This window comes from Orcinus orca, chromosome 8 (assembly GCF_937001465.1).
Source record: "Orcinus orca chromosome 8, mOrcOrc1.1, whole genome shotgun sequence".
NCBI lineage: Eukaryota > Metazoa > Chordata > Mammalia > Artiodactyla > Delphinidae > Orcinus > Orcinus orca.
The window spans coordinates 56,277,333-56,300,931 of record NC_064566.1 but is presented as its reverse complement, the minus strand read 5'-3'; the positions used below and the strand labels follow the sequence as shown (position 1 = coordinate 56,300,931).

The following is a 23,599-nucleotide window of genomic DNA, read 5'->3' as shown; positions in this document are numbered from 1 at the left end:
GCGTGAGGTAAGGCTTGGGTTCCGCTCCTGGTTATTAGCCTTCAACCACTGCGGCTGGGTAAATATTTCTGAGGGAGTCCAGCACATCTATTATTAATTTACCGCAAGCAGTTGCTGTACTTTCCAGAAGAGCTCTGCCGACAGCTGTTTTGTAGGCCGTGTAGCGTTCTCGTGACCTCAGTGCTTTCTGTGGGGTGTGGGGGCAGCGTCCCTGCTGGCTTGGCCTCCCTGGGGAAAGGTGGACGGTTGTGTGAGCCGTGGGCCTGGGGGTCCGTGCTGGATCCTGTGTAATTCGGATGATGGAGCTGGTGGAACCATGTGCTTTACACCCCTACTTTCAGTATCATACCTGCCTCACAGGCCAGAGACCCGGGTGTCTTCCTTGAGAGCATGCTCTCTGTCATGGCCTCTTGTCCGGGCGGTCACCAAGTCCTAGTGATGCCATCTCCAATCCCTTCTCTCTTGTACTGCCCCCAGCCAGCTAGTCCAAGCCACCATCTTCCTCATCTTCCAGGTCCCAGCTTCCCTGATGGCTGAACTAAATCAGAGCCCCTGCTTTGTGTTCCCACTGAGCCCCCCACCCTGATTCTTTTCAAATCACTTTTCAATCTTTAAATTACCTGTTCTTGGTCTGGCTTCTCTGCTGGACTATAAGCCAATGAGGGTAGGGATGAAGTTCATCTTCTTTTTTTTTTTGCGGTACGCGGCCCTCTCACTGTTGTGGCCTCTCCCATTGCGGAGCACAGGCTCCGGACGCGCAGGCTCAGCGGCCATGGCTCACGGGCCCAGCCGCCCCGCGGCATGTGGGATCCTCCCGGACCAGGGCACGAACCCGTGTCCCCTGCATCGGCAGGCGGACTCTCAACCACTGCACCACCAGGGAAGCCCAAGTTCATCTTCTTAATGGTGCTCGACAAATATAAATCTCTTCCCAGTTAGCCATAGACAAGACTGTGCTTTTCCTTTCTCCCTCCCTCCCTTCTTCCCTTCCTTCTTTCCTTTCTTTTTCTTAACTACCGTTAAAAGGGGCCTAGTGATCAACTAGTCAAATTCCCCAGAGGAACCTCAACACCACAGTGGGAGGAAAGGAGGCAAAATTGGCAGGACCCTGAGCCCTAACCCCTCACCAACGCAGAAGCGACCCTTTATCTCCTTTAGACATTACAATGTTACTTTAGCTTTTCTTTAGAGAAAGTAAAAAGTGGTTCTTCTACGATAAAAGGTTTGGAAAACACTGATCTATTCTTAGATTCTCATTTTTCAGGGCAAAAATCTACCAAGTATTTTGCATATGTTCACTCATATACAGGGAAGGTATCGTCCTCATTTTATAGATTCAGAAACTGGTGCCCAGAGTACTTAGGAAACTTGTCCGTGGTCACACAGCCAGTGTGTTCAGTGGGTCCAGAATTCCTACCCAGGATTGTCAGACTCCAAACTCTTTCCACTGCCACCTGCTGCCTCCCCACAAACCATCATCCAACAAGCTGTGGCTTCCCAAGCCAGCCTCTCCGTCTGGCACAGCAACCAGTGGCCAGAAACAGATCTTTGGGATTTAACTGGGCACCGCTTGCTCAGAGGGTCAGGGCCTTCATTCCTAGGGCTTCCTGGCTGTGTGGGCCGTGAGACGCTAAGCAGAGAGAAGCAAAGACCGTGTAAGCCAAGGAAGAGCTGCGCTGCTCCACCAACTTCTCCTTTATGCCTGAAATAAAGTGACTTGAGCTGGGATCCCTGAGTCCCTGATACCTTCAGCAAAACCTGGGTCTTGCTTCCCATGTGTCAGGAATTTCTCCCAAGGACATCCTGGACAAAGTGACAACCCAGGAAACGAAAACTGCTCTAGATTGTACAAGAAGACAGCATATGTTTCATCGTGAACCTTAGTGTCTCTTGACTTTCCTTTGTCCCCATGCCCAGGTTATTTTGACTTTAACTTTGGGATGAAGTCTGGCTTATTTAAACAATAATGAAACCAGAATGGAGAACGGGAAATCTAAGTTCTCACCCCCAGTTCCCTCAAGAACTCACCACGTGACTCCCTTTGGACATGTCACATGGCTTCTCTAAGTCTCAGTCTCCGCATCGTTAAAATGAGTGTGTTTGGACAAGATGCCCCTGCCCACCATGACAAGGAGAGTTCAGAGTGTTGACTCCGCACCTGTACTTCCCAAGTCTAACTCCCAGATCCACCCTTATTGGTGTGTGACCTTCGGCGAGTTATGGAGGCTCTCATGGGCAGTTTTATCCTCTGCAAAATGGGGTAGTAGTAATGTCTATCTCATAGATTTATTGTGGGGATTAACAAGTAAGTAAAGCACTTAGAATAATGCCCAACACATCGTTACGTTATTTATTTAGTCCACTGTTGTGGTGATGGTCGTGATTATCTCCATTCATGGAACCATACATTAGGATTCTGCACTTTTGTTGTCTAGACCGTGTCCAGATCTCCCAGTGGTTAGTATTTATACTTCTATTTTTCATTGGTTCAGAAAAACCATAGTGACAGAAAGCTTCATTGGATTCAGTAATTTTGAACTCGATGTGAATTCATCGTAGCACCCCTACCCATATTGTGCGCGACATTGATTCAGTTACAGACAATGCTTGGTGAGCTAACATACAGGTTCCTAGATTGTTCCAGGAATAACATGTCCCCAGTTAGAAACCTCTGAGCTAGGATCATTGCTGTTTCTTCCAGCATAGTTCACGGCCCATGGTAGGCACAGAGTTAATGTTTGAATAAACAAGTGAGCAGATGGATGGATGGATGGATGGACGGATACGTTGTTGAATGAATGGATGGATGAGTCTGTTTTTTATTTGCCTCTTGATTTACTTGAGTAGAATAATAAGTTTGTATACATGTTAATGTGTGTATGTGCCTATGAACATTTTCAGAGAGAGCCCCACCTATTTCTGTCCCAAGGAAGAAGCTAGTCATAGTCTGCATGTCCCCCTCTCTTTTAGTGTATAGGGTCATTTTTCACTGGAGTCCTTTCAGCTGTCTGGCACTGACAAAAGATAAGCACTCCCTCTGCCTCTCCCATGCTTTCCTCCTCCAACAATGAGGGCTTTGTGCTGAAAAGACTGCCTCTAGATGTTTCTTTCCCAAAGCCCTAGAGCCTTGTCTGGCTTCTACCAAGAGTATTGATGGGGGAGGGGACACAGACAGTTGAATTCAGGGAGCAGTGCCTATGGCCTGGTGCTAACTCGACAAGTCAGGCCAGGGTGGACAACTCAATATCTGTTCTGGGATATAGGCAGCCCGGTTACCTGAGCTGGTTATCCAGCTATCTGCAGCCAGCACCCTGGAAGTCCTCAAGCTCTGGTTTCCCAGAGTCTTTTGCTCCGCGCCCAAGGGAGAATGCAGGGCTGGAGGGGATGGGTGGGAGGTGGCAGAAGCAGAGGGACGGGGAGCCAATCTCGGCGTGTGAAGAAGTTCACCCCATAGGCACAAGGGGCTGCCGCGGCTACTGCGTCTTAGGGCTTCAATTCACAAATGAGATTAAAATGCCAGCAGCCTGCCTCTGTACACACACTTAGGAACACATTGGCTCGAGCTGCTTAATGAGTCTTATTAGTCAGGAATTGAAGAAAGGCCCGGGCAGGCGCCTGGCTGATGCCTTGTTGATTAGAACACTAAATGTGTCACCCTTTGAAAGCCAGCACTTGCTGGAGAGCAAACCCAGGGTTGAGATCTCCTAGTAACCCTTACATTCCCCGCTGTTTCCGGATGTTTACAAATCAGTAAGCTGATCTGAGTAAGGAATGGTTATGAGGACATTTGGATAACGGCAAGGACAACAATAATAAGCATTGCCCCAATAATAAACAGTGGTTATCAAACCTGGCTGCCCACCAGAAACACGGAGGGTTGGTTTGTTTCTTCGTTTGTTCGCTGTTTGTTTTTTGTTATTTTGAAAATACAGACTCCTGGGTCCTATCCCCAGTGATTCTATTTCCCTAGGCCTGGGGTAGGAATCTATAAGTTTAACAAGTACAACATATACTTGTTCCTCATACTGGATGATTCTGATGTTTGTGGCTGAGCCCTGGCCATGAGAACCGCTACTCTGTAGAATGAGGCCACGTTGGACCCAGGTTGGCATCAGACTGTCCCTTCCTAAGCTATGGCCTCAGGTCTATTGCTTAGCCACTCAACCTCAGGTATATCATCTCTAAAAAGGGATTAGGTAGAATCATGCAGCCACTATAGACAACAGTGTAGGATGATTCCTCAAAAAAATGAAAAATAGAATGATCATGTGATAAAGCAATTCCACTTCTGGGTATATACCCACAAGAATTGAGGGCAGGGACTTGAAGGGATAATTTATATGCCCGTGTTCATAGCAGCATTATTCACAATAGCCGGGAGGTGGCAGCAGCCCAAGTGTCTAACGGTGGATAAATGAATCTACAAAATGTGGCATACACACACCATGGAATATTAGTCAGCCTTTGAAAAGGACAGGCATTCTGACACATGATACAACATAGATGAACCTTGAGGACGTTGTGCTAAATGAAATAGCTCAGTCACAAAAGGACAAATACTGTATGATTCCACTTATGAGGTACCTAAAATAATCACATCGTAGAGACTGAGAGTAGAATGGTGGTTGCCAGGGGCTGAGGGCGAAATGGGGAAATGGGGGAAATGGGGGAGTTTTCCACCCCAGGCTGAGCAGGTTGCTCCTCACTGATGCTCCCACTGAGTGTCTCCATGGGAAACCCCACTGTGTATTGTAATTTTCTGTGTGTGTGTGTGTGTGTGTGTGTGTGTGTGTGTGTGTCAACATCTCCCCCATTTCCACCATCCAGGTGCTTATTCCCTTCCTTTCAGGTCCTGATTCAGATAGTAGTGTGCCCTCCTCTTCCAGACCTTTCTGTCTCCCTCATCCTGATTCATTTTTCTTCATAGCACTACCCAGCATAGATAATTGGGTATTTGGTTATTGTCTGTCTACCCTGACTAGCACTGAAGCTTGATAGAGTGGGGACTTGGCCTAGTTTGTTCACGACTGTGTTCCTAGAGCCCAGGAGAGAGTTTGAGGTGCTCGGCAGACAATGGCTAAGCGTCCCCTGGCTCTTGACATGCCCAGGCTGAACATCCCCCGTTCTCATGACCATCCTGGTCACAGCCTGGAGACCCTTCCCTGACACAGCAGTCCAAAGACTATCTGTACTGTTCAGCCCTGAATAATTAGATTGTGATTTCTCCTGATGAACATACTCTGATGAACAGGTCCAGTTACATCATCTGTGGGGTAAAGTACAAAATAAAAAAGTGGATCCCTTATTTAAACATTATTAAGAATTTCAGGATAGTCAGAGCAGAGCATTCACCCAAGCCTGGGCCTTTCTGAGTGCAGGTCCCTGTGTGACTACACAGGTCACACATTCATGCAGCTGGCCCTGTGATGAGGACCAGGTCTTAGAAGGCTGTAAATACCAATCTCAGGGTTTCTATTTTGTCATGTAGGAAATAAGGAACTCCAGAAGGATTCTGAACAGAGGTGTCATTTAAGGTTTATTTCATTTTTTTTCCTGACTATAAACTATACTCATTGTGAAAATTTGCACAAGTAAGAAAGGTATGAATCCCTTTTAATCTCCTTGTCCCTCCTGCCCTGGAGGAACCAAACCCAAAAGGCACCAGTAAACATTTTGTTAATTCCCTTCCCTCTTTCTGAGATTTTTTTGTTTTTGCTTTTGTTTTGCATGTAAGGTAGTTAAGATCATAGTTCAGCTACAGCTTCTTGTCCTGCTTTGTTCATGTGACAGTGGAAAAGGAGGAGAGGGACTTTTTTTTTTTTTTTTTTTTTGCGGTACGCGGGCCTCTCACTGTTGTGGCCCCTCCCGTTGCGGAGCACAGGCTCCGGACGCGCAGGCTCAGCGGCCGTGGCTCACGGGCCCAGCCGCTCCGCAGCATGTGGGATCTTCCCAGACCGGGGCACGAACCCGTGTTCCCTGCATCGGCAGGCGGACCCTCAACCACTGCGCCACCAGGGAAGCCCGGAGAGGGACTGCTTAAATGCATGCTTAGGGGAGACCGGCCTGGAAGCCAGCTTATAGAGCAGATTGCAGGTGCGGAGTTGGCATCAAGGATTGAGATGGAGGCAGCTAGATTCCTGGAAGAGAGAACAGAGGAGGCCCTGGATTAAGGGGTCAGAGGTAAGAGTGGAGGGTCAGTTTGGGAGTTGGAGCCACTCTGATGGGAGGTGACCGCAATCCCCACCCCTTTTGAATTCCCTTGACCAGTGGGAAAGAACATCAAAGTCTAGCCCTGTCTTTCAGGGATTCTGCACGTGACAGCAAGCACTGGGGTCATTTCTCAAACACAGCTCTTTCGCTCCTGACCTCTAAAGCTAGACCTTCCCTTCCCCCTCCCACAGGGCTCAGACTCTTAAAGCTGGGCCCCGGGACAGCCTTATGACAATAGCAAGTGGGAATCCACGGAGAGACCAGGCATGGTGGGGTCAGGGTTTCCGATGGTCGGTGGCAGACGCCTCAGGGTTTAGATTTGCGCATTTTGTTGGTAATCCCCAGTGCCCGGGCTGGCAAAGGGGCGCGTTAACATTGCCACCGGATCCTTAATTGTGCGTTGTATGAATTTTCATGTTTCCGCTTGCAAGCTTAATGTTGCTTTCTTGGTGAGATTTTTTTTGTACTTGAGCATAAGAGCCTTGTAATTACAGAGTGTTGTGGATTGCAGAGGGTGATTAAAATGGATTTCATGAAATCTGAAGCTCCCTCCCCCTACCTCACACACACACACACCGCAGCCACCACCAGCAATCCAATAGGCGACAGGGAGTAACTCAGACAGAATCCCACGAAGTTCAGAGGCTCGGGTTGTGAAGGATATGAATTTTCTTCCCCATGCTTTTCCTCCCCAGGTGTTGGCTCTGCTCCCAGACAGCCCCCCTTCTCCTCCTCCCTTTCCTGAATGAAGTCCAGCTACATCCCTGACCCCCAGCCAACTCTGACCCCCCAGGGCTGGCGGCTTTCTCACTCACAGCGATAATAAAACAGGAAGTAGATTTTCATCTTTGCTTTTGTACAGCCATTAAGTGTGTCTCACTTACCTTTACAATCAGCCTCTGCTCCCATCTCAGAGGGTGGTTTACTTTGAATAGAGGCCTGAAGATTGCTGAAACCTGCGAGGGTCTAAGAATTCCCATTTCAGCATCTCTTCTCCTAGGACAAGCTGATACATGATGGCAGTGAGATCTGCTCTTCACCTTACTCTGAATCAGGGAGGGCTGGCTGGTGCTCCGAGGATGTTTAAAGAATAAGTGACCTGGGAGCGGGGCGTGGGGAGGTGGGAGTGGGTGGCTGGAAGGCTTTCTGGGGGAAGCAGTGATCTGCCTTGAAGGAAGGCAGATCCCTGGAGAAGGACAGCAGAGAGGTGGGGAGTCTAGGCTGGCCAAACCAGAAGACGATGCTGTAGGAATGATCCTCCTTGACCCATGAGGAAACCAAGTGCACTTGTGCATGTGTGTAATATTAGTGCTGGAAGGGACTTGAGACATCACCTGAGCCAGTTCTCCCATTTAAGAGAACCTCTACTTCACCACAGCCAGCCTGACCAGTGGAGCTCAGGCAGCCCTTTTGTGTGAATTAGGAAATGATGCTCCTCCCATCCCCAGGTGAACACAAGTGAGCCCATCCCTGAATCACTCCCATCAGCCATATGTCCTTGAGCAGTGAACAACCTGCACAACCGTATGTAGCATCCCTAGAACAGAGACTGAAACTGGGTCAAAAGCAGGCTTCTTTCAATTACAGCTCCCTCTGTGCCTCCTAGCATACCCTCTGCCACACTGAAACCCTCACCATACTGAATTCTACCTGGTTTCTAAGAAGTTCCCTATATCTCAGAGCTTAACCACCCACATTCTAGAATTTGAATGTTCATATTATATATACACAAGCATATATGAATTAACAGACCCTGGTATACTCACGTGTGTGTATACATCCCCTTCAAGTATTCAAAGATGGCACTGCTGATGGCAGAACGTGTATGTGGTTGGGCAGGGAGACCACCTCCTCTGCCCCCCATACAGGATGGGCAGGTTGCCGCTTACTTCTGTGCTTGTCACCCAGCCTCTCCCTGCTCACACCTTGACCTTTCACTGTGAACACAGGGTTCCCCCCACAGACGATATTTTTCAACACTCGGTCCCTTTTTGCTGATCCCTCTACCTGGAGTGCTTTTCTCACACTGATTCCACCTAGCAAATTCCTTCACAGCTGTGCTCCGGCCACAGCTCCTCTCCGAGGCCTTCCTTGAATCACCCTCCCACCCCTCTTTTTACCCGTGTCCCTTGTGCATATAGCATCTGTTGCATGCGTGGCACCGTATTGTATCTGGGTTTCCATGGCAGTTTCTGCACTAGAGAGTGAGCTCCCAAGGCAGAGCCCACAGTCTAACCCATCTCTGTGTCCACAGTATACATCCTGGCACACTGAGGAGGCACCCACAATGCTTGTGGTTGGATGGAGCTGATAGCCCGATGGTGAATGAGTTAGCACCGAAAGAGGAAGGGAGATCCTTCATTGCACAGGCCCAGGAAAATGGCCACAGCTTAATATCCTGGGAAAGCAGGGGCAGGTGCTCGACTGACCAAGGGCCTGTCTCAGATACCCTGTCCCAGGTTCTGGTGTCACCCTTCCAAAGTAGACACATCCCACCCATCCTCCCAGATCGGAAGCCTGTGGAGAGGACAACCTCTTTTTCACCCTGAACTTTGAAACTTAGCTGAAATGCACATCCCCATGCACCTGGCTGGGTCTCCCTTCTCCGCTTCAACTTGTGGATCCAGGAGCCCCAAATAGACAGTCCTTTCCTCTCCTCAGCCAGCACTGTCACCTGGTCCTACTCAAACTGTTAACAGGGAGAGGTGGCAGCAGCTAAGAAAGTCCGCATGACCCATCTCATCTTTCTCTCCCCAGCACACATTGTCCCAGCAGCTCCTGAGTGCTGGGCCATAGCCTCTAGGCACCAGGCCAGAACTACCCACCCCAGGTACCCAGTGTGAGTGAATGAGTTCACACGGGGGCACAGCTAGCGATCCCCTCTGCTCCAGGGTGGTTAGAAAGGGGGCTGCCAGACCAATACAGTCAGCCCTGCTCTTCATAACCACAGGTTCTGCATCTGCGCATAAGGAGGGCTGACTGTACTACAGCCATTCTATATAAGGGACGTGAGCATGCACGGATTTTGGTCTCCATGGGTGTCCTGGAACCAGTCCCACTCGGTTACCGAGGCACAACTGTATAAGGGCTGGGCGGCTGTGTAGTAGGTTTGCAGCAATGATGAAACCTGGTCCCACCCTGAAGGTGGTACAGGTAGGAGGGTCTCTTATAAAAGAGGATGGGCATCAGGCTGTGAGAGCGATCATGATGGAGATGTACAAAGTGTCTCAGCTGCAGACAGGGGGATGGTATTATTTCTGCAAAAGTGATCTAGAAAGACTTTACAGGAGAGGTGATATTTAAACTAAGCCTCAAAAGATAAGTAGAAATTTACCAGCAGGAAATGTCTCTGGGGCCAGACCATGGAAGGTGATAGGCAGAAAGTAAGGGAAGAAATAAAAACAACAATAAGAGCAGCTCTATTAGGTACTGACCGAGTGCCCGCCATGGATTATCTCATTTAGTCCTTAATACAGCACTGCGGGTATCCCCATTATACAGCTGAGGGAACTGAGGCCCAGAGAGGTTCACTAATGGGCCAGAGTCACACAGCTAGTAAGTGGCAGAGCTAGGATTCAAAACTAAGCTTTGTTCCATAGGCCACCTTCTTAGAAACATTAAACTTCAGATATCTGTGTACCTATTATTTGGAAGGCACTGGATGGCCCTTTCCAAATGTGGACTTATTAAACCCTCTCAGTAATCCTTTGAAACCTTTTATGCCCATTTTACATGTGGAGAAACAGAGGCTTAGAGGGGTTGCCCAGCTTGTCCAGCTCCCATGGCTTTGAACCTGGGCTTTGAACCTCCACCTCCTGCCTGGCTCCAGAACTCCCTCGACCGCATGGTAGAGCCAGCCTCTCTGGTTCCATCAGTCTCTTGCACCCCTTGCTTCCTTGCTAGAAGGCCTCCTGGGCTTACCCCCTGGGTGATCACAAAAAGAACCACTGCCCCAAAAGCCCATAACAACAAGGCTGGTTCATGGCCAGGCTGGAGAAGGCTCACTTCACGGACTGGCTCTGCCCTCACAGCAGTCAGGCCCTGTAGCACCAAGCCTGCTGGGAGAGCTTCATAAATACTTGTGCTCAGCCACATTTATTGGCAAGAGATATTAATCACATTTTAAAACTAAAAAGTGAAATAAATAATAAGTGGCAATATTCTGCTTCCATGAAAACCACCTGCAGCTCCGATAGGTAGCTGGCCCCTTGCTCTCTTGAACTGTCACACAGCCCTGCTCGCTGCCGTAAATGTTAACATCCCTCCTTAGACAGGTAACCAGCTCTGACAGGAATTCACAGATGTGTGCAAGTGACTCACAGCTGCCCCGGCATCGTAAAATGGAGCAGACGGGATTTTCCTGGGCCTGCTGGGTGGCAGGGAGAAAATTACTAACTATGAGTATGTTTGAGTCTATGTGTGTTCGGGGGTGGAGGGCGAAGGCGGCAGAGAGAAGGGGAGGGCCGACAGAGAACAGATCCTCATCTGGACACACTCACCAAACGTGGACCCATTTCTGGGCCAGGGGCATGAAGGTTACCAGGGCCAGCGACCAGTGCCATTGCTGGCCTGGGAGCACGTGAGGAAAGAGGGGAGATCTGTTTTATTATTTGACTAGTAGTTTGTCTTTTTCCAATTACAAAAGTAATACTATCCGAACGATGTGTCCTTCTGAGGATATAACATTTGGAGGTACATGACACCCTTTTGGCCCTTTTTGGTGATGTTAATTTTGATCACGTTGTTAAGATAGTGTGTCAGGGTTCTCCGGAGATGCACAACAAATAGAATATATATATAAAGAGACTTACATATCTGTATATATGGGGAGAGAGAGAGAGAAAGAGATTGACTGATTGATGGTAAGGAATTGACCCACAATTGTGGGGCTGACCCATCTAAAATGTGCAGGGCAGGCAGGTAGGCTGGAAACTCAGGCAGGAGTTGATCCTTCAGTCTTGAGGTAGAATTTCTTTCTCTGAAAAACCTCAGGTTCTTCCCTGGTGGTGCGGTGGATAAGACTGCACGCTCCCAATGCAGGGGGCCGGGGTTGAATCCCTGGTCAGGGAACTAGATCCCACATGCATGCCGCAACTAAGAGTTCACATGCCTCAACTAAGGAGCCCGCGAGCCACAGCTAAGGAGCCCGCCTGCCGCAACTAAGACCCCACGCAATCAAATAAATAAATATTTAAGGAAAAAAAAAAGAAACCTCAGTTTTTGCTCATAAGGCCTTTCATCTGATTGGATGAGGCCCACCCACATCGGGGATAATCTCCATTATTAAGTCAACTGATTTTAGATGTTCACTACGTCTACAAAACATACTCACAGCACCGCCTAGATTGAGTAATTGGGTATTATAGCCCAGCCAAGTTCCCACATAAAACTTACCATCACACATGGTTTCCAGGTCCCCTACTGCAGTGTTTTCCTTTGTAGTAAATATTTTGTAGGGAGATACTTCAGGACTATGTAAATATCCTATTTCTCATCAAACTCTTTCCCCCTCAATTGGCATCTATTACTGATTTTTGCTGGAATCGGTCTTTACAGTGACAGTTACATAAAGTGCGTTCCCTGGGAGAGGGGATTGGGAACCTGGTTTCAGGCCCCAGCTCTACCACTCACTTGGTCATGTGACCTGGGAGATGTTACCTGACTTTCCCGAGCCAGGGTCTTCCCTGCTCAAATAGGGGTGACAGTACTTGCTCTAAAGGCTTGGACTGCTTACTAAATGCAGTAACAGGTACCGAGAAGACGCTCCCCAAAGTCTGTGACATCAAAGGCGCGAAATATATGCGTCCATGCCTCAGTGAAGTGACAGCTGACTCGTCCTTGGCCAACGTTGATTAGCAGAGTGATCTGAGACCACTGGGAAGGTCCCTTAAGCCAAATCATCATTCTCCGTATCATCCTCATCATGGGATGCAATGTTAAATCCCACCATTAGCACTGCCCCAGGAATGTTAACCAACTGTGACAGGAGACACCGTCTGAACAATGTCCCCAGAGCTGGCAACATTGAAGCCGAGTCCTGAAGGACAAAGAAAGGAAAAGTGCTCCCAGTGGAGGGAGTAGTGTGGGCAATGGAGTTGGGGTGCGGGGAGGAAGATGGAGAGTGGCTATCTGGGAAGCTTGGGCAGGTGTTATTGTTTTCCCAAAAAAGCACAGAGGGAATTGTCTATATATTGTCCTTTTCCCTGTTATTACTATTATGATTGTGATTATCATTACCATTCTCAAGTAATGTATAGTTACACACTGGTACACACAGAAGAAAGCAACTCAGTCTTCTGAGTGAGAAGCAGCATGGCACAGTGGTTATGATGTGGACTCTGGAGCCAGAGTTCTTGGGTTCGAATCTCAGCTCTGCCACTTCGCTAGTTTTAGGACCCTGAGCAAATTAATTAACTTCTCAGTGCCTCTGCTTCCTCCTCTGTAAGTTAGGGATGACAGTAATAGTAACTTCCTCACAGGATTGGAGTGATGATTAAGTGAGTTCATGTTTCTTAAGGCCTTAGCATGGTACCTGGCAGGCACAGAGTAAGCAATGTGTACGTGCTGGATAAATAAGGAAGTATATTTTAGACATTTACTTAAAAAGTTACTGTTTTCCTTCAAGCTACCCAACAACACACTGTCAATGCTCTCATTTATCTCCAGCCTACTTACTTTACAGTTTACTTGGCTACTTCACTGAAGAGCTCGTCACTGCTGTAGTAGAAACTGCAGAAGACGGAGAGGGGGAGGGTCAGGAGATGTGAGTTCTGGTCCCAGCTCTGCCATTACCCTGCACTGTGACCTTGGACAAGTCACCATCTCTGTCTGAGCCTCGATTTTCCCATCTGTAAAGTGGGAGAGTTGAACAAGATGGTATCAAAGAGCACTTCCAACCTAAAGCCCTGAGTGTTGGTGACCTGTGGAGTGGCTTTCCTTTCAGGGACAGGCAGGGGACTGGTGTCCATCCAGCACCTACTACGTGCCCGGCGCTGCTGGCTCCTCTCCTCACATTCTATCTGCCTGTGGTCCTCACAGCAGCCCGGTAAGGGAGGAATTCTATTCTCACATTACAGTTGGAAATGCCAAGACTCTGAGAGGTTAGGTGGCCAGCTGGTCACTCAGCTGATAAGGATCACAGCCAAGACTCCAGCCTGGGACTCCCCATCGCCAAGCATTTTCTTTCCATTAGGCTGGCGTTCTCCCAGTTCAGCAAAGGTTTAATGAAGGAGTGAGTGAGTGAGTGAGTGAGTGAACAAAAGCTTCCTTGCCAGTTATGCTTGGGGACATTTCTCCTCTACCTCCTCCTTCAAGTAGCTGCACTTTGGAGCTAGACAGATGGGTTCGAATCCTGCCTTTACCGCTTACTAGCTGTGTGACTTGGGGCAAATTATGTAACCTCTCTGGGTCTCAGGTTCCTGGTCTTTAAAAGAGGGATGGATAATGATTCCTACTTCATACAATGATCTGGAGGCTTGAAGAAAGAGCACGTGTAAAGCATTAGTACAGTGATTAGAATCTAGGTAATTTTTAAAAAATAATGTAATGTGGTTGCATAAATCAGTGGTTTTCAGATTTTGAAATTTCACGGGAAAGTAAAATTTCAAAAGAAAAGTTGCCAACTTTGTGTTTTGCTAAGGAAGCCGATTAAAGAACATAATTAATGTCTTCTAGCACCATTAATTGATATTAGTAACTAGAGTCTGCCCAGAACTGAGCTGGTTCTCACAACCACCCAGCTACTTGATTACCTCACTCTTTCAGAGGGCTGCCCAGGGTCAGCCCTTTACCTCTCTGGTTTAGATAAATATTTGCCAAAGTGAAGTTTGGGGACTCCTTTAGGTCAGCACCGAAAGGTTGAAACTAACTAAGGGGAGAGGGCAGGGGATAGGCACTGACCAGCCGGGCCCATTTGGCAGGTCCCTCCAGCCCTACCCTGATACAATGGAAATAGCTCTGAACTAGGTGTCAGAAGATGTCGATGTAGCCTCAACTCTACTTCCTGTTTGCTGTGTGACCTTGAACATGTCCCTTCCCTGACTTGAGACTCAGTTGACTCATCTCTAAAATAAGGGTTACTGCAATAACCCTGCTGGGCCAACCTCCCAAGGTCATTGTGAGTATCGGGTGCCACGAAGGGTGCAACACATATGATAGCCTGTGATGTGCTGTTTACATGTGAAGGGTCAGCACCACTCTGATATCTGACTGCAGTTAAGGCAGTCCAGGCCAGAGCTGGGAGGGGCAGGGAGAGAGTCAGATTTTGAAGGTGTGAACCCTAGAGGATGGGGAAGTCCATGTTGTCACACATCCTTTGTTCCTGGGCTTCCAAACTGGAGGATTTTACCCAATGTTAGACCGGATTTGTGGGGGACACAGGTGACATGAATTGTAAGGAAGCAATGACAGAAATGGGAGTTCCAAATGAAGCCAAATTATATTCATTGGTTTTACACTAGCTATTAAATATGTTGAGAGGGAGAAAATAGTGATTTCACCCTTTTGAACTGAAACTGGGGTTAGTTGGTGGCTCACACCTGTGCTGTACTAAGTTGTGGATTCGGTCAGATATAATTACAGAATTTAATTATAAATGGCACTTCACTGGCATGTGCATGTGTATTTATTTCAAGAGACAACCTTTCAACATAGTTCAACCTTTCAAGATAGTCAACATTTAAAAAAGAAAATATGTCTACCATAAGACTGCCACCACTAAGCCTGTAGTGGTTCAACCACTAGCTCTGGAGGGCTATTGAGGCGGGGCTTAGGGCCTTTGCGGGGGTGTTCGGCCCTGAGTGCTGTGGCCCTGGGGGATTTTATAAATCTCTCCAACTAGACAGGAGTTGCCCAAGGAGCGGAGGTGGGCCAGTTTCCTATCTTTTTCTCAACTTCCCCTGAATCTTGCAAAGTTCTTGTGCACAGTGGGATTCCTCAACTGAAAAGCGGCCCCATTCTTACTATCTATCCAAAGTCTGGTAGTAAGTCCATACCCTTTGGCCCAATAATAACACTTTAATGGACATAAGCAGATAATCATGCAAAGGTATTTGTACAAAGATGTTCCTTTGCAGCACTGCCTGTCATAACAGGACTGGGACAACCTAAAGGCCACTTGCAAGGGCTGGTTAAATCCAGTAGGGTCACTCCGTACAAGGAAATAGTATGTCCCCTTTAAAAACAGGATTGGCCAGCCATGCATATGGATGTGAAAGGTATTCATGATATAGTAAGTAGAGGGGGAGAAAAAGCAGATTACAAAGCGATGTAAATAGGTTGCATCTTTAAAAAAAAAAAGAAAAAAAGTGACTGTGTGACCACACACACCTGCAGGAAACACCCAGAAGGAAATTAATTGTGATTCCCTGAGTAATGGGGACACAGGGGTCTTTATAATTTTCTTTAATGCTTTTCTGTGTTTTGGGTTCTCACAAAAATTGCTTGAGTACCTACTAGACAAAAAAATCCTTGCTTTTGAGTAGCTTGCAGTGTTGTTGGCAAGAGAGAATCAAAACATACACAATTAATTCCAAATGCTGATAAGTGCTGGGAAGAAAATGAGATCCTTAATGTGAGAGAAACTGACTGGGGGAGGATGAGACCAATTTTAGCAGGGACAGCGGGGAAGGTGGCTCTATAGAGAGACCATTTAAATGAGACCTGAAAAATGAGAGAGAGGCACCAGATGAAATCTGGGATAGGAGTGTTCTGCGAAGAAGGAACAGCTAACGTAAAGGCCCTGGGATGGAAAAGAATTTTGTACAATAACCATGTATTATTTCTATAATCAGAAAACAAATTTATTCAGATATCCATTTGATCCATTCAAAAAAACATAGGACACATCTGAGTCCTCCTGTTGCAGGGGCCCAGTCAGAGAGCAGTAGGAATAAGACTGAGGCTCTGAGGAAGGTGCCCTTCAGATACCACATTGAACGATGCTCTAGAGGGACATCTCCCAAGAGGCCAACTCAGGTTTGGCTCGTTTTCCTGGAGGCAATGTTTTTTCTTTACCTTTTGACATTTCTGAAAGCAGAAGGTGTCTTACAATCAATGTGTCATTTACACACATTGTGCTTTGTTTTCTTTTTCTCAGAAAGGCTACCACTGAACTGATGATGTACTTACAATTGCTGGTGTCTTTGGACTGATGGAATACAGTGATGTATGTGAGGGATGCTAAGAGGACCAGCCTTGGGAAGTGGAAGGACCTTGGTGGAAGTCGATGCTTCTTTCTAGAGTGGGAGCATTGTGGGACCCTAAGGATGGACTGTGTCTTCTAGATCTCTGTGCCCCCCAGAGCACCACCCATAGCGAAGCCTTGGTGCAGGGCCCTGGGGTACAGAAATGCTTACAACACGGCCCTGGTCAGCGCTCAGGGAGCAACTGGAAAGGGAGAGAGGCCTGTAACCACTCAAGTACAACCCTACTGTGTAAATGCTGGGGTGAGGAGAAGCCCTGGAAGCTGGGGTAGCCAGAGGCGGTACTCTTGGCCACTTAGGCGGGAGGGGGTAGCCTGAGAAAGCTTCTGAAGAGATTACCATGCAGATACAGAAGGCAGGGAGGGCATCCAAAGCAGAGGGATGCCGGCACAGGCCAGTGTCTGCAGGTAACGGTGTGCAGCGGTGGTGGCAGGGCAGGGTGTGCGGAGACAGCACCCTTCTTCTGGAGGCTGTGCTGGGCCTTGGGTGCATGTCAGAGGGATTGGAGAGCTGGAAAGATGACAGGGCTACATACCGTGCCGTCCGGTATGGTAGCCATCTGTCACAGGCAGCTGTTTAAATTAACTAAAATTAAATAGCCTTTTAAAAAGCCAGGAGAACAGTTGAGAAAAAAGTTAAATTAGATAAAACCTCAGTTCCTCAGTCACACTGGTCACATGGGCAGAGCTCAGCAGCAACGTGTGACTTGTTGGACATATGGGCAGTGCAGATGCAGAACGTGTATTTGACAGAGATTTCCTTGGGGCCGTACTGCTTTTGGATGATCCCTTGAGGATGGGTGGGCGGACAAATGGACAGACAAAAGAAATAGCAATGACCATAGTGCTTACTGTGTACCAGGAACCGTCTAAGCATTTCACGTGTGTTGTTCCTTGAACGCTCATGACACCCCACAGATTCATGAACAGGTCCACCGGGGGCCATTTATCAGCTTTTCCAAACCTCTACCCTGCTCAGATTCTGGCTTCTCCTGAATCCCGGGCTCTATTGCTTGTATTCCTGAAGAGCGTTGGAGTCCTAGCTTTGCTAAAAAGTTTGCCAACTCACCAGATCATAGTTGGCCAGGAAGGTGCTAAGTGGGCATCCTCCAAATTCCATGATGAGCGCTAGGCAACCTTTCCAGGAAGTCCCTCCAAGTGTCGAACCCAGATCTCCAGTTGATAATGGGAGCTGTTGCCTATTTATTCTGTTTAATTGTTCCCCCTCAGAAAACGGAGGTTATAGCATACTAATATGGGCTTATTCTGTACTAGGCACTGTTCCAAGCACTTTCCATACCACCTCATTTAATTCTCGTCAGAGCTCTATGAGTGTGCTGTTATTTCCCCCATTTTACACATCAGAGAACTGACTGAGTCTTGGAGAGGTGAAGTAACTTGCTTAAGGTCATCCTTTGTCCAACTAGTAAGTGGTGGTGCTAGGATTTGAACACGTGCTGTCTGGCCCTGGAGTCCGGTTCGTAGCCACGGCGCTCTCATCATCAGTCCTGTGGAACTAGAAGACAGATGCTAGGTGTACTTTCCACCTCTTTTGGCTGGAGTGGTATGAGAACTTGATTCTGTTCCAGAAAACCTTGGCAGAGAGCTATGCCCAGTCATAAGACAAATGCCTCACAACTGGGGGGCACTTTATGTCGTTTTTAGACCACTTCTCTGCCAGGAGTAGTTATGGCAGTAGTCATCCTACAGTTACACCATGTTTTCTGGTTTACAAAGCACCTTCATTTGCATGTTCTCATTTCCTCCTCACATCAGCCCTGGAGGAAGGTGAGGTGAAGACTGTAGTTTATTCATTTAACACAAGGAGACCAGGGAAGTGAAGGCACCTGGTCGGGACCACTGAGTCCCTCAGGGATGCAGCTGTTTCTTGAATTCTGCTACCATTGGTCAAGAGCCTCTCAGCCTTGTCAGTGGGTTTCAAAGTCAAGCCCGTGTAGGGGTTGGAAAGCCACAACCCTGGGTGCCAGCGCCGTATGCCAATGTCAAGACACACAGTCCAATCAACAGAAATCATTTCAGCAGAACTCGAAACCTCCACTTACATTTCTTAGATGTTGCCAGAGACACCAAATCCACAGCAAAACTTCTTAAATCTGCCTTCTCTGTGTTCCCTCCGCTGTACTTGCAGACAATAGCTTCCACTGTGTGTCTTTTACAATATTTATTATGAAATTTTGTAATAATAATACTCTTTCATGGTGAAGAGTATTTATAACAAATGTGTGGGGTTTAAAGAATAAACTCTCATGTCCTCACCAGCGGGCTTAAGAAACAGAACGTGATACTGCCTTCAAAGCCCTGTGGGGTCCCCTTCCCACCCCTCATCCTGGGGAACTGCTCTCCTGCAGTTATTCTCTTTATAGTCTGGCTTGGTCATCTCGAGCCGCTATAACAAAATGTCATAGACTAGGTAGTTTATAAACAGAAATTTATTTCTCACATTCTGGAAGCTGGAAATCCAAAATCAAGGTGCTGGCAGATCCCATGTCTGGTGAGAGCCCACTTCCTGGTTCATAGCCGGCCTTCTTTTCACTATAACCTCACATGGCAGAAGGGCTGAGGGAGCTCTCTGGGGTATCTTTTAAGGACACTAATCCCATTCATGAAGGCTCCACCCATGTGACCTAATCACCTCCCAAAGTGATTAGGGACCTGATACCATCACATTGAGGTATGAATTTTGAGGGACGTTAACATTAGTTTATAATGTAGTCCTGGACCACCCTTCAACCCTCTCAGAGGAAACAGGTAGAATCCTTTTTCAGTTAAAGGAAGTGGAAGATTAGGGACACTCGTGTACACACATTGGGAGGAGATGGGGAGAGGCTTCCTTATAAACTTATTCCTGGAGCAGTTTATCACTGTGTCACTTGGAGCAAGCCTCTTCACCATATGGACTTCTAAACTGGAAAGGGACTGGGGTTTCCTAAGATTGTCACTTATTCTACAGATGTTAACTAAGCACTTGTGTTCCAAGCAGTGTCATAGGCACAGGGGATGTGGTGGGAAAATCCCTGACCTTCAGGAATTTGCCGTCCAGGACAGGTCTTGTCCCTGCTCCACCACTGGCTCTCATCCTCCCTTTGTCACCATTACTAACTTACTCATCTTTAAATGTTGGTGTGGGGATAAAGTTGCTGATAAATATCAAAGTGCCTGGAAAAGCTGAGGCAGATCCTGGCTGGCGTTGCTTGTAATCACTGCAACCCCTGAAATGACGTGTGCGAGGCACATAATGGGTCTGGAGCTTTGGGTACTCACACCTGCAGTTACCCGGCTCTGCCACTAGATGTCAGTGACGTGTAGGAGGGGGCAGGGAGCTTAGGGTGATGAGCTTTTTGACGAAGTCGTAAAAAGTGCAAAATAACTGCTTACTGTGTCCTGGATGCTGATCTGTTATATTTGTATGTCATTTGATGCCCACAGAAACCCTCATCCCCATTTTACAGACAAGGAAACTGGTGCTCAGAAAGGGGGTATAAATGGCAGTCTCCCCTGCTCCATCTGAGAGTACCAAGCAAGACTGCTAAAGAGGCAGAAAACAGCCCTGGTATGAACGTGTTCAGCCATATGGCCCTTACTGCTACTAAACTGCAATGAAATCTCTCCACATATGAGACAGCAAATGGCTACACAGATGCATGAAAGCCAGAAAGCTCTGCAGTCATTAAAACCCCGTTGGATGCCCATGAGGGCTGCAGTACAGGTGTTCATTAGGCAGATACAAGGATGCGGCTGACTAGAGCCAAGCAGTGGGAGCAGGGCTCTCTGTGTTCTCTGTCAGGTATGTTGGAACCAACAATGCCTATTGCCACCAGGAGCTTGATCTAAGGATTACGGAAAGGCCCCTAAGGACCCAGCCCTAACCTTAAAGAGCACGTGGATGCACAGAATGTCAGCTACGAAGGACTCTAGTCCAGGTCCTTTCTAAATATCCCTGAAAAGTTAAAGGGGAAAGTAGGGGAGGGTTCAAGGTCAAATTCAGTTGGTGAAAATCTGCATGTCATAGTTCCAGTGATAGTTTCAATGATGACATCGTCCACCTCCTCATTTTATTCCCCAGGGAGCAAGTGCCCATGGGAGGAAAAATGACTAGCTCAGGGTCACACAGACAAAGAGGAAACCAATTCTCTGACATAATTATCCACAGACCTTAAATGCATGGCACGGGGCATGATAGAGAAAAAGGCATGATCTACGGGATGGGGTGTTCCACAAAAAGACTGCAGGGAGATCTTGCCAAGGGGAGAAGGGCTGGTGCAAAGGCACTGGGGTTAGATCCCCACTGAAGAAAATCCCAGCAGCACTCTTTCAAATGCAGATCCTCCCAGGAGAGGGACTCAGGTGATGCCAGTAGCAAACCAGAGACCCCCACCCCATCACACCTACCCCCGGCAATGGCTAAGGGATGGGAATGGCTAATGCTCAGACGGGAGGAGGGAAGACTCAGAAGTCCTGATGGCAAGATTAGAACCATCTCTGTGTGATGTCTTAGGCACCTGTAGCCACAGGGTAAGTTACCAGGAGGCAGATTTCAGTTCAGCAGGATAGATGCTTACATTCATACAAATTAAACAGTTTATAAAACCATTTTTATCTGTATCATCTCATTCAGTCCAGACAGTCACCCTTTGAGGGAGTTTTTATCCCCATTTAAGGATGGGGAAAGTGAAGGTCAGAGAAGTTCACTCATTCCCCCCAAGTTTGGGGGCTGGGATTAGAAACCCAGAATACCATTAGAAAACCAGAACACCGTGTTCTTTTCACACTGAAATTGTCCAGAGATGATATGGGTGGTGTTCATGATGTTTTCAATGGCAACAAGGTGGGACTTGTTAGCTACATGTTGCAGATGAAGGGTCTGAGCCCCAGAAGGGACTGACCCATCACTCGCCCATCGTGGCACAGCTGGAACTGGGAGAGATGGGGATGAATGCAGACATCAGTCCTAAAGCCAATTTCTTTTTCAGCTCCTCTTCCTAATGGGAGTGAGTGAGCCCCTCGTTCCTGGAGCAGTGAGGGCAAGTTCCAGATGACTGTCCGCCAGCTCACCTGTAGGGTGAGCGCTCCCAGGAGAGCAGTTGGGAGGTGACGGTAGCCAAGGCCCCTGCTTCCTACCTGGAGGTTCCCTGGCTGTGCGGAGTGGAGAACAGCACACAGCCAGGTGCCTTGCTTGAAGCAAATTCCTGGGGAGTGATGAGCAGAGGTTGTGGGGTAGGGGGAGGCTGCCAGGAGCAAGGGGCCGGGAGAAGGGTCCGGGGGCAGAACTAAGTGTTTGGCTTTGAGGAGAAGGGAAGCCGGGAGAGATAAGCAGAGCAGGGAGTGACGTGATCAAAAAGTGTTTGTGAAAGATAATTCTCACTGAACTGGGAGATGGGGTCGGGGAGACATAGGAAACCCATGTGGAGGCTTTTGAAGATGCAGAACCAGGGGTCTGGGCAGCCCGGACCAGGACAGCAGACAATCCTGAGGACGGCCGATTCCGTGAGTTGAGAATAACCCCTGCGCCTTGGCAATTATTCTTGCTTCTTTGCAGCCTTCACCAGTTACCGGATAAACACCTCCCTTCTTCTCTGGGCTCAAACTTTACGCGACCAGTTTAGTTTACCTCGGGTCGCTGTCTTCTTGGTTTCACTAAATTATCTGTATAATTTTAGGTTTAATTTGCTTATGGTTGGTCTGTTAACTCAGAATTGCAATCCAGGCAGTGTTCATTCATTAAAGTCTCTTAATGTTTTAGATCTGATTTTAAAGGAAAAGGAACTTGTGATGTAAAAGCCCAATGAGGAGTTTGGGGATGAGAAATATCACCTACTGTAAACCTGAAGTCGCCAAACGTGTTGCGACAGGCCCACACGTTCGCTATTCTGTAATGTCTTAGAGATGCCACACTGAGTGTTGATTTTTCTGTTCTCAGCTTACAGGGCAGCAGCATGGTGTTCACTTTTTCTATTTAGTTTTGGAGAAAGTTCAGGAGAGAAAAGAAATTCCTTTTTCATATTTCGAAGAGGACAAAAATACAACCTGACTTTTGTGTGGTGAAAACGTGGGACATTTCCATTTCCGAGTGTCTAGGCTGGAGGAAGCAAGCTGAACTTTGAGGCTTGGTTCCCGGGCCCTCGATTCAGAGGAGGGGATGCCTGGCAGGGGCTGAGCTGTACCAGAAAGTCAGCAATGGTTCATGTTAGAAAATTCAGCTTGGGGTTCCTTCCCCAGCCTCCAGGGTCATGGACTCCGATGGTGAGAAAGACCCTCTTCTTAGTCAACCTTACATGCCCAAAGAAAAGAAAAAACATCCCCAAGGAAAGAAAATCTCTCCAACCAGTTAACTCCTTCAGCATGTTTGAGAAGGCAGCACAGCGCAGGGATGGGGCCCCTGGACTCCAGGCCCTCCAGATCTGTGGCAGTGACTAGCAGCATGCCCTTTGCACAGGAGCCCACCTCTGTTTCCTCATCTGTAAAATGGGGATACATAGAGCCCCATCTCAAGAGTCGTTGTGAGGACTCTATGAGATGGTGAGTTACCTCTTAGCATATACTGAACAAATATTAGTTATTGCTGTTATTAGATTTGTCACTGAACTTGTATTTAACTATACACAGGAACAGATTAAAAGTGTGTGTGTGCCTGGGAGGCTTGGAATTGGTTTTCCAAGAAAAGAGATTTAAATGTGTGAGAAAGGAACAAATTGTTCCCTTAGAGACTAGGATATCCTGGGAAATTTCCTATAAGTTGCTGAGACTATGTCTTCTCATAGCCAGAATATTCCAAGGAACAGGGGAGAAGTCAGCCAGTGGCCCAGCTGTTGGCTCTACAGGGTCAATGATCCATATGTCTGGCCGGGTTTGTCCTTCTGGCATCCCAGCCTTGGGGGCAGGGGGGTTGCACGTCCCAAAGAGTGGCGGCCCTGGGTGGCTTCCAGACAGCTGCTTTGCTGCAAAACAGAACACAGGGGAGTCTGAGGCACACCAGGAGAAGGGAGGATTGGCGCTTTCCTGGCTCGGGTGGGCCTTGTAGGCAAGGGAGCCCCAAACCGTGGAGGAGGCAGGGGGACTCCCCAGGGGCCTGAGCCATCGCGCTAGATGCTGGAGTTGAAGAGCTCCATCTGGGAACCTCCCCACCTCACCCCACCAGCAGCAGCAGCAGTTTTACCCAACACTTTGGCA

At 47.9% G+C, this 23,599-nt stretch overlaps 2 protein-coding genes across 2 annotated transcripts in view; one reads left to right on the top strand and one right to left on the bottom strand.

Moving 5' to 3' along the window:
- The window catches only part of TENM4 (teneurin transmembrane protein 4), a 757,305-nt gene that overhangs the window by 319,804 nt on the left and 413,902 nt on the right, over positions 1 to 23,599 (top strand). The gene's annotated exons all lie outside the window — the stretch shown is intronic.
- The window catches only part of USP35 (ubiquitin specific peptidase 35), an 873,752-nt gene continuing 870,077 nt past the window's right edge, over positions 19,925 to 23,599 (bottom strand). Inside the window, exon 12 of the transcript XR_007478832.1 lies at positions 19,925 to 19,936. The gene's annotated coding sequence lies outside the window, so the exon portion shown is untranslated. The remainder of the gene's footprint in view (positions 19,937 to 23,599) is intronic.